An 11,778-nucleotide genomic window follows, 5' to 3' on the forward strand; every position below is an offset into this window, starting at 1 on the left:
AACCAGTTCTCACAACATAATTTCATAATTTCAAGTCTTGATATGAGGCTGAAAAGTACTCGTATCGAATCATAGCTGAACACAAAAATGCTTTTAATGCTTAAGGTCACCACGACCTTGACCTTTGACCAACTGACATAATAAAAGGTTCATTTCTTGTTTTAGGGATTTCCTACCAAGTTTGAGGTCTCTAGGCCTAAGTATTTTTCATATATTAATCGGAAACATATTTTCAGCTGAAGGTAATCTTAGGATTACCACGACATTGACCCTGAATATATCGACCATAACTAATTATCCGGGAGTGGTCCCAGACCAAATGATATGAACATTTTAATTCGACATTTTTTTTCTTGGGGGGGGGACGCCACATGTCACTTGATCGTAATGTATATTTATAATTAAAGGTTAAACTATATGTGTTGTTGATATTTTTACTCCAATGTGAGAAAAATCAAAGAATTAAATCATCGATAATGTAATTGACTTTTACTAAACTAAGATCTTCATACATGTATGTCTACATATCTATACATATAAATAACACTTCAAATCAATTAGATTTACCTTCACTTTTATCACAAATATACAAGATACAAGATACAATAATTTTTATTTAAAGTTGGGTATATGATAACAATAAAATATTAGCTCAATGAGCTATTTTCGATATGAACAAGAAGCAGTCATAACATATCAAAACAAGACAATGAGCTGGTGACCTGGAACTCAAAGCATATAGTTTAAAATAGGTACACATATTGGAACAAGTATTTACAAAAGCTGTTCCTTATTATATCCATGCATACAATTATAAAAGTAAGATGGATTTGAGCACTGAACACATTGATAACAACAACACGTTTTCCCGGCTGTATGAGCAATCCACATGCGCATGGTTCCGCTAGTTGACATACCACTGTCGAATGGTTATTTTTAATGGTAAAATTTAAAGGATAATCGTATACATTTAAATAGCAAAATTGTAAGTATTATATACATAGAAATTTCAACATGGTACGATGATTTATAGTTGGTAAAATGTTATATTAAATCGAGCTCGATAGGAAAAATCATTACAAGGTGCTACTGAGAGGAGTAATTGTATTTATCTTGTAATTTAAATTCTAATAGATTTTGCTGATATTATCAGACATTGTAGCGTAAAAAAGCATGACTTCTCCCATGATTAGGTCAATCCCTACCCGCAGGTAACCAGCCAGATCTTTGCTCGGCCACTGTTCTCACAATATCAGCACCTACCACTGTGTAAGAATGTGAATATTTTGGTGCATGCTATACGCCCCTTCAGCAGTGTTACACAATATCGTATGAGCCCCAGCCGCACCAACCTCCTTCGCAAACTCTATTGTTTATACTGATGAACATAAAGGTGTTTTCCGTTTTTCCTTTCGACCCCTTTCCATTCAAGTTTTGTTGTGGTTAAACTCAAACCGGGAGAATCTTCACTAAAATTCCTGCGATTTGATTGGCTTACAGGTTATGGCGTACGCTTATGTAATTGTTGGGTTACGTACAGTGCCTTCATTATATCATTGATAGTGTTATATGTAATGAATTGTCATTGACTTTTCAAGTATACCCATTTATTAAACATTATTTTAGATATGTAAAACATCATACGAAACGTTTTCCTTAGCTTTGATGAATAGGTTCGTAAACCAAAATATAACAAATCCGTAGTCTAGGAGTTTGAGAACAAGTTATTAAAAACCCATAACATTAGCCCAAAGGTTTGTAATAACGGTTTAAAACAAACTTTGTTTTAATGTCTCTTGATGTTTCCCTTTTCTTTATTACGTTTATACAATTATTTGTAGAGAAAGGTTTTTGAACGAATATATTTTATAGGTTTATTTTACAATAATAATATTGGCTGGTCAATTTCGAGCACGCTATCCTTCATGGTACAACATTGAGACCTATCCCAAACTGACTTCGCGTCTCCAGGCGACGACAATAAAGAGTGAGGGACTGGATGATTCTCTATTGATAACCTGATGTTGCCTATTCATAAAGTACGATTTTAAGCAATAACCTGAGAGAAGGACAAGAGTTTCAAATTTGGCCCATAGAAGATGGAGTCAATCCTAAAATCAAGTTCCTTTTGCAAATCAAATATATGCGCGATGCCTATAAAGAACTTTTACCGTTGTTTGGTTTGGTATTATTTAAAAGTAATCCGACTGTGGCTTTGTGATTTGACAGCAAGGAAAGCGGTTGTGCACCATCGTCGAGAGTTCGTTTGGTTAGTTCTTAGGTTAAACTTGTGTTTGTCATATTCATTACTAAGGAACAAACACTAAACAAAGCTTGGGTTATTGCATTCATGTATGGCTCGTAATACAGCTGGAGCTGTACTTGCACTCAATAGGTAGATTAAATATGAGTTATTACATTTATGAATATGCTGCTGTGTTGACAGAAAATTAAGCAGTGCCATTTATTTATGCGATTTTAATGTCCATACGGGTGCTCGATTTCTCCCGAACTCTTACATGCTTCGTATGTGTGTATCTCCATCTCAATTTCCTCGTAAGTTTGGATTTCAGGCGTGGTGTTCTGTAAATTGAATAAAACAACGCATTAGTCAACATAATGATATGGGATTTAAACAAGGTAAGAATTTTGTCAAGTTGAATCATGTGTTGAATGAGCAACCCCAATAACTATATTACTGCATCCAATAATAGTATTTACTTTCACAACAAGTGTGTTTACGTCAGTTCAAAATCATTAATACAGTACATTTGATGTTTTTGCAGCTAAGGATGCTTGTGAAATAAAATCAAACACAACTGACATCAACGTGCTGTTTGTAATATACAAATGCAAACTCAGAATGCGCCTCAAAATGTGTAATAAGTGAATGCGATGATAATAATATGCAATAGGTGATATTATGAGATATTTCCGTCACACAATTCACTTCCACTCAAGGAACGCTTTACAACACTATCACGGCACCATGGAAACCTATGAGACTCAACCTGGTCGGGCAATCAAAAATTGTTTCGATTTGCAGTGAGTTCACCATTACCTTATCGCCAAATTAGTAATTGTTATCAGTCATTGGGTATAAAACATCTTATTACTTCATCCAAATAGGTGTACGTGAGGGCTATTTTGTGTGTACTACGTCATCCAGATAGGTATACGTGTGGGCTTTTTCGTGTTAAATGCGTAATCCGGATACATGTCCAATGTTCACGTTTAGAATCATATGAACGATAGAAAATTAGTAATACGAAGTTAATTTATGCGAGTATAAGCGAGCCGTTAAATACAAGTTTCAGTTGAAATATCGCAAACGACTTTAAAATATCTATATGTTGCTGTAGCTACTCGTACAAGTACACAGACACGTCGCGTTTTGCAACCTCTCTCACGTTGAATGATTGAATTACACTTAAAGTAGTAATAGCGAACATATTAACCTATGACATCGACTTTGACTATGGCTGTATATTTGTCGTTATTGCCTCTTCCTTTTGTACATTTAACGCTGTATTTGCCAAAACTAGTCATGTTGTGAATTGTCAAAACCAATTCGTTGTTGGTTAATTCCGTGTCGGAAAATAGCCATCAGTCAACTGCATGACCGATTTAGAAGTAACATTAAACCATTTACGGACGTAGTAATTTGTTAACGCAATTAACACAGGAGATGGGAAGTACCCTAGCTCCAAATCCCTCCCAGAGATTACAGGCATGGTTCGAACATACAGATATCCACAATCTTTGAGTTCTGCAAGGACATATCATTCAGCTCAGTTCAAAATCGACAATGTAACCGATATAAAGTTTGGAATGCAAGTTCAGGTACAAATTTATGTCGATTGAAATACATTTCGCTTCTATGATCTACGGCTTTGAGTCAGACATACAAAGGTCAAGTTCAGGTTACTTAGCGAACACTTTCAGTCGTAGACAATTGAAACAAATAGTGCACTGCTGTGCCAACTTTTGAATTAACATCTCAAAATGTTTAATAATTGTACATGTATACTATGTACAATAAACAGACTGTGTATATAATACACAAATGTGTTGCAGGTTTGCCCATGTCATTACATTTATTAGTAAAGTTAATTGTTCAGTTAGTCTATTGCATAACTTGACAACATTGTCCAAAAGGTTATTTGCAGATTTGGTTTAGAAATATTTTGTTGGAAAAATCATTTATCTGACATTCGGAAAAAAGAACACCGCTGAACAGATCAACCATGTGCAATTAACCTAACTCCGCGCGATAAGATCAAAAAATTTCAAATTAAACCTTAATTAGCTTTGGACTCTTGCTTGATGAGAACCTTGCTTCTGATAGAACATTTCTGGTAATATTTGCTATACATCCTTCAAGTATTTTAATTACTTATGTCAACTTACCTCTTAATTGCAGCTTGATCATTTTTGAGAAGCATGCACCATATTTCACAAAGGCAACTGAAGAATTAAAGTCGTCAACCGAGGAATCTACATGTATATAATACACTTTGTCGCTAGTTTTAAATGGAAAGTGTCGTGATTGCCGTTGGTTATTTGGTGTGTCATATGTCACAATAGGAGTCCTGTCGCTTTGAAAATGGTACGGTCTGAACACAAGTGTAATATTCCTCCCTTGTATTGCAGGTTCTTGGTACGATAACTTTCCACAGAGTGCTCCAATATCTGCATAATAACATGTTTGGTTTAATACATTATACCAGTACACAGTTAACGGGATATTGAAAAAAGCGACTTTAATCAAATTTGAAAACAATGAAGACACGGTTGGATTTCGTGAAATTGTTGTTGTTTTTCTGCGGGAACATTAAAAAATACGTTTCTATAGTAAAAAACAACGGGCGACATATACGAGTATATGCTTAATTTGAGCAAAAAAGAGCTCCAAAGTTGTTTATCTTCCTCCAGCCCAATCCTTATATTGAGTATTATGTATAATATTGCAAATGAATGTTCTTTGGAAAATATATGTTTAAACCCGCCATATTCGTTTATAATTTTATTTATTTTAAAATCATTATCATCATCATCGCCATGGTGATCATCATCATCATCATCATCATCATCATCATCATGATGATATCATCATCATCATCATCATCATCATCATCATCATCATCATCATCTAATAAAATTTATTATAAGAAGTAAATCCGTAAAACAATAAGCACAATTGACCTTACGAGAGCGGCTTCTAAGCCACGCCCCCTGATATCACGGGAGCGAACTCTGTCTATGTCAAACGAGGAAGTAATGGCGTATCGCGTCGTTTCGCTTTCCGATATTCTTGACAAATTATCATAAATGTGACATTACAATGCGAAGAAAATAGAAGTCAAAGGAATTTGTAACTGGCTGCTACATCGGAAGGCTCGATATATCTTTAGAAAATGACGATATCTAACATTTACGGGATGAAATCTATCCAAGTCAGAGAAAATCGGATAGCCGCCATGTTGTCAACATTGACATCGATACAAAGGAAAAACGTGTGTGAGACGCATACTGTAAATGCAAACAAGGGTAAGTTTAACTTTTAATTACACCGGTCCTTCTTACAGTATTGTTGAAGCAAAGATTAAATCATCGCACAATATGAGTAAATCATAAATGGCCCGAATGGGGAACCCGGAAGTGACATTAATTTATTGTCACTTCCGGGTTCCCCATTCGTGCCGATTAGAACTGAAACTTTTTATGCATAACCCCAATAAACCATTTCTGCTCATACTATAGAATACAAGGTTATACTGTATAGCTGGCATGTAACTGTTATTTAATGATTAAATAACAGTTACATGCCAGCTATACAGTATAACCTTGTATTCTATAGTATGAGCAGAAATGGTTTATTGGGGTTATGCATAAGAAGTTTCAGTTCTAATCGATTGAACACTCTCCCTTATGAATAATAATGTAATAGTTGACAAGTGACAATCGTGGGTGATACCAATCTGTAACTTTTGCATTGCTCAAACATTCACATGCTTTGATTTTTGTTCTTACAGAAATTGTGGAACATGTTCACACACTCTGGCTGTAAAAGTAGACCTGGGAGGAAAAGTGCCCCCGGTGTGGGGCTCGAACTCACAACCACCAGAACACTAGCCCGGCACTCTAACCAACTAAGCTGACCGGGCAGCTTGTTCTTACCCACACACACTACATTCCGACCCCCCCCCACACATGATATTTGCCAGTCCAGGCAATGTCAACCGCAAGAGAAAACCAGTGATGACAAGTTTTACAAATAATCGGTACGACCTATTTTAAAGCTTTTTATAACATTCAGTGTTACTTTGCTGTACAAAAGTAATGGACTAATTGTCCAGAGAAAAACAACAACCACAAAACATTAGCTATTATCTTGTCAATATTTCATTATTATATACATGTAGAAATCAAACATCAAAGGCAGTAGCATTTACAGCTAGTATTAAAATATTTAACAATACATGTAACTGATTTATTTTAATATTGGCATCTTTTATTTATTTCAGGAAAGTGTGGTCTTTTGAAGAGAGTTCTTGAAGTTGTTCAGCATGTTGTTTTGATGGATTCTTGGAAGGATGTACCTCTATGATGTTAGCTTCAGTTCTGAAGTATAACACCAGTTGTTGCATATTTAATATCAGATTTATTAAATACATTGTTGTTTTGCAAACATTACTTAAACTTTGATATTTCTTTGGTGTTTATGTATGATATTGTAGGTGAACATCTCTTTATTGCAATGGCAACTATATTTTAAAATATATAGCATTAGCAGAAGTTATTTTTCACTGTTAAAGCTGCACTTTCACAGATTGATCACTTTGACAACTTACACAGGATTCGATTGCATTTATCATATTTTGGCTCGGAGAAGTTTGCTTTGTGATTTATATATTAGGTCTTAATTTAAAGAATGCCAAAATAAGCCGATTCTGAGACAAAAAGTGTCAAACTAGAATTCTGTGAGAGTGCAACTTTAAGAATACTGTTAATCGAGTGTGCATGTGATCCGGACTCTGAACATTGGATGAACTATCATTAAATATTGTAGATTTACGTAAATGGCCCAAAATATAAGAATAACAATGAAAATATGTACATGTTTGACTTGTTCTTTATTCATAATAAGTCTAAGTCTTTACAGCACATGTTTGGCAGAATCAAGTTCTAATGAACATAATAATTGATTTAAATGTACAGTGAAATAAATTGTTTTATACAGAAAATAATACCTTAACGATTCAGACCGATCTGTTCTCGTTTTGTTTTGGTGGCTCAAATGTGTCGGAATGACAGCTACAAAAGCCATTGTTTTCATAGGAACCATACGAGTAGATGAGATTCGGAAGCATGCGATGGTTCGGACAAAAAATTAGTTGTACGATATTTCCTGATTTACTTTGAAAGCAAAGCAGTTTATAAAAACTACATAACGGTATCAACAAAAATACCTCTATCTTGAATGAAATCAATCGTGTCCATGTTGAACCTGATATTAAATGGCCATTAATGCCGATTTGCCAACACAAGCCAAAGCATAAATGTACGATGTTTATAGTTTAAAAATAGTAACACTTATTTAGGTCATGCACGGACAATTTCAGTATTAAATAAATTTTGAGTGGATTAAAATACGTAGTTTTGTTCAAAAAAATACTTTTGTACAGACGTATAGATGTTTCGCCTTTGAACGATCTTTCAAAATTTCCAAGTTCAGCTGTTGATGAGGTCTTCCACAGAGTCTGATACAGCACTTGCATTTTTCTAAATAACTCGCTGGTTTCGAATACGGAACGAATTGGAAGACATCTTTAGTCGGCCTGGCTACCTTGTATCCGAATTACAAGTGCCATGACAACACCTTTTTACCATAATACTTAAAAAGGCGAGGAATTGCCAGCGCATGTATATGACGGACTCTGGTCAGTTTGACGGACAAAATGGCGGATAGCAACACGGCTTATCAGCCCTACATTCTGATTGGCTGATAGGACCTGTCAATCAAATCCTGTCGTAAGGTCAATTGTTTATACTTCATTACGAGTAAAAGTAAATAGAAAATGTGGAACTATTTTACCTTTTATATGATAAATTAGAATAAAAGCACAAACACATCTGTAGTTCATCGTGAAATCCGAACAGTAGCCTTCCACACTTTTACATAAAATGAGTTTTTTTGCCTTTTGTTTTCAAACACTAACAACAACTTGTATAATGAAAAGACTTAAATAAGAGATTTGGTATTTCTAGCCCACGTTTTAGCTTTGGAAGTAAACGAGAAAACACTATAAAAATACAAGTTTTGTAAAGCAGAAGCTCTTTACAGCCCTTAAAGATGAGCATATTATACCGTACATCCCACATGGTAAGTAACGTAGTAAATTTAATATTCCGTTAATTCCATGGACCACTTAGTTATGTGTTTACATCATGTTTTTGAAACTTTATATTCAAATTTATTGGTAAAAATATTAAAAACAAAATTTGCTCGTGCATCAATCCGAGTGAAAACAAGATGTTGTGTAATACACTGTAGACTGTATACTCCTATTCCTTACTCTAATTGCTACATATATGATAGTGTACGTCTCATCGGTTCATGGTTACTGCAAAAACAATCAAATGCTTTGTCTTATGATTTGCGTTCAAGAAGGTCTTTCTTGTTACTGATACAATTTACCAGCACTTGAAAACAAGTGTTGTTCACAAGGAAGTAACTCAAATCAATATCTCTTCCTCAATTTTGAGTGTGTGAGCGTTCATAATAAAATGTGGTTATGCCGTTTCAAATGATAATTTCCATAATACCATATTAAGTTTTGCATATTTTTGGAGATATTATCGTCTTGTTTTCATTTATTGTCAGTTTCATTTATTACAGAACAAAATTGTGTGCGTATATTGTTTTTCACTCTAATGTTATCTAAATCAGCAAAGCTTTGATACGAAATATCTTACACTAGTTAGATAAAAAACGCATCAATAAAAACTAGGGATGGAATATCCGAGTATCCGAATATCAGGATATCACGCAAGTATTCGGATACCAAAATGGGTATTCGAATATTCGTTAAGAATTAAAATTCAATGAAATAGCTTAGCAGAGACATAGCAATTTTTATAAAACTTTTCAGATGAAATATATCAGGTGATCAACAGTGTTTGTCGCGAAGCGGGTATGTGTCACAAGTCGTCTGCTAATTGGGTGTTTGCACAAGGCGTGATATTGTGTCCTTGTGTAGCACCCTGTGAAGTTCTATGACCTTGTTTACAATGACAAGTGTTGTTTTATGATCTCAGATGTGCTTAATTGACACTAATTGGCACTAGTAGATATTCAACGGATTGATCATTAATCCGCAGGAATTGATCGTCCAATCACAAGATAAGGGTTGTGCAATCAAAGCTATTAATGACCAATAGTATTTTTGATGAATATGCATGCAGTTATTATTGCTATCTGAACAATAAATACAAAAACAAATTTGTTTATCTTTACACGCATGTAAATAAAGAAAAATCAGATCGTCTTTTTGCCTTCTTATCTTTTCCGCAATTATATCCTTCATTTCAAAACACCGCAGACATTGTAGGTATTGCATTAAATCAAACAATGTAATGAAATAAAATTACAATCGACTATCAAATAATCAAAGCGTCATTTAACATGAAACCTGCTGATAAATAACAAACTCGAAAGCATGTGGCAGTACATAACATAACATAACATTTATCCAGCATTAAATGACATATCATCTATAGCCAAAATGCAAAACATATGAAATAAATCATATGAAACAAATCATCGTGAAGAGCAAAGACATAGTCAATAGAGAAGTATACTATATACCATATCAAATTCTCAACATAATTAGGTTCTCGATCGTAACACAAATGCATGATATAAATATTTACTAACACAGTGCATAGTTTTTCCGCTGTCTGAGGACAAAAGGGTAATACATTTTTGTTTTGTTGGCCAATGGCAAAAGTATGGTTTAAAGAATTGTTTTCGTAGATAATGATATTTTGGACATACTAAAAGAAAATGATATTCATTTTCGATGGCATTCATATTACAAAAGGTACATATTCTATCTGTTCTTGGGATGTTATGATGTCTTCCCGTTTCGATTTATAGGTCATGTGAGGAAACCCGAAATTTTGTAAGGGCAATTCTATATTTATTTATATGTATACTATCTAGATATTTTTCTTGCTTGAGTTCATTTGAATACCAGGGATATGTTTCTAGTTTGTTAGAATCATTAATATCTGTATTCCACGACTGTTTATAAATATCAATCATTCTTTGTTGTATTATTTCGATCGAAATCGGTTGTATATTTTGAATTAACCATATTTCTGACATTCCAGTTTCATCTAATATTTTCTTTATTTGATATGCTCAATTCATTCCACTGTATGTATTATGTTGTCAACGTCACTTTTTAACATTCTATATGTATTTTTGATAAATGATGTATTATTAGATTTTAAAATTCGTATTCAATACTTAAGCATTCTTATTTTTCGTTCAGTTATCATTGGGTGCCTTCCTATCTCACCATATAAGGCGGTGACATTCGTATTTTTCCGGACGTTTAAAACTTTTCTCATGAATTTGCAATGAATTAGTTCAATGTTTTTTTGCCGGATGGAATCCAATGATTTCTGAACAATAATTAAGAATTGATCCAATGAGACTGTCAAAAAGATTAGTTTATTCTTTGATGTTAATGTCTAGTTGATTATAAACGATAAATACATTATGTAAGGCATAAAGAGAATGTTGTGCAATGTATTTCTGTGTCCTATTCCATTTTCCATTCTTGAACAAGGTTATACCCAAGTATTTAAATGATTCAACAATTTCAAGATTTGTATTATTCATGTTAAAGATAAAGTTAGATTTTCTGCCTCTTTCGAATATTATAATTTTAGTTTTTAATGTATTAACTTTGAGATCCCATATTCCACAATAGACTTGTAAATCATCAAGCATTGATTGTAGGGCCCGAGGAGTTTGAGCGAAAATAACAGTGTCATCGGCAAATATAATTTAACATCGTTTATGGTGCAAATTCCTTCTATATTATGATTAATATTTGATAAAATATTGTTAACGGAGAATAAAAACATCAAACTTGAACTGGGGTCTCCCTGTTTCACGCCGATATTTGATGTAAAAAATGGAGATAGGTTTGTTTTATATCTTACACATGCCTTGACGGCACTATACATCGCCTTGATGGCCTTTACGAAACGGGTGCTTATATTTTCAGTTATTTACCTATAGAATAGATGTGGTCTTGTGATTTTATCAAAACACTTCTCATAGTCAACAAAACAACAATACAGTTTCATCTTTGAGGAAAGTGTTTCTGCTATAATTGAATGTAAAATATACACACAATCAATCGTAGACTTTCCTTTTTGAAATCTAAATTGATTTTTCGATAATTTTATTTTGAATACTACTCCACGTTGTTAGTCTATTAAGTAATATTTGAGAATAAAATTTCGAAAGAATATTAATGAGAGTTATTCCTCTATAATTCTTTGGCTCGTCTACATTTCCCCCTTTAAAGAAAGGTACTATTTTACCATCCCCAAGGATCTGGGGTATTCTCCTGTAGAAAAGATGCGATTGAATAGTCTCGATATAAATGGTGATATATTTGTAAATATAGATTTATAAATATCCGCGACTATTTCGTCTAAACCGCTTCTTTAATTATTGTTTTGGGAAAAATC

General features: G+C 33.7%; 1 long non-coding RNA gene across 1 annotated transcript; it reads left to right on the forward strand.

The window, feature by feature from the left end:
* Positions 1 to 5,286: 5,286 nt before the first annotated feature.
* Positions 5,287 to 7,265, forward strand: LOC128220611 (uncharacterized). Its single transcript, XR_008258824.1, has 3 exons — positions 5,287 to 5,550; positions 6,036 to 6,284; positions 6,528 to 7,265. It is a non-coding gene; the product is annotated as an uncharacterized LOC128220611 (long non-coding RNA).
* Positions 7,266 to 11,778: the final 4,513 nt, after the last annotated feature.

The sequence above is a fragment of the Mya arenaria genome, chromosome 15, assembly GCF_026914265.1.
Source record: "Mya arenaria isolate MELC-2E11 chromosome 15, ASM2691426v1".
Taxonomy (NCBI): domain Eukaryota; kingdom Metazoa; phylum Mollusca; class Bivalvia; order Myida; family Myidae; genus Mya; species Mya arenaria.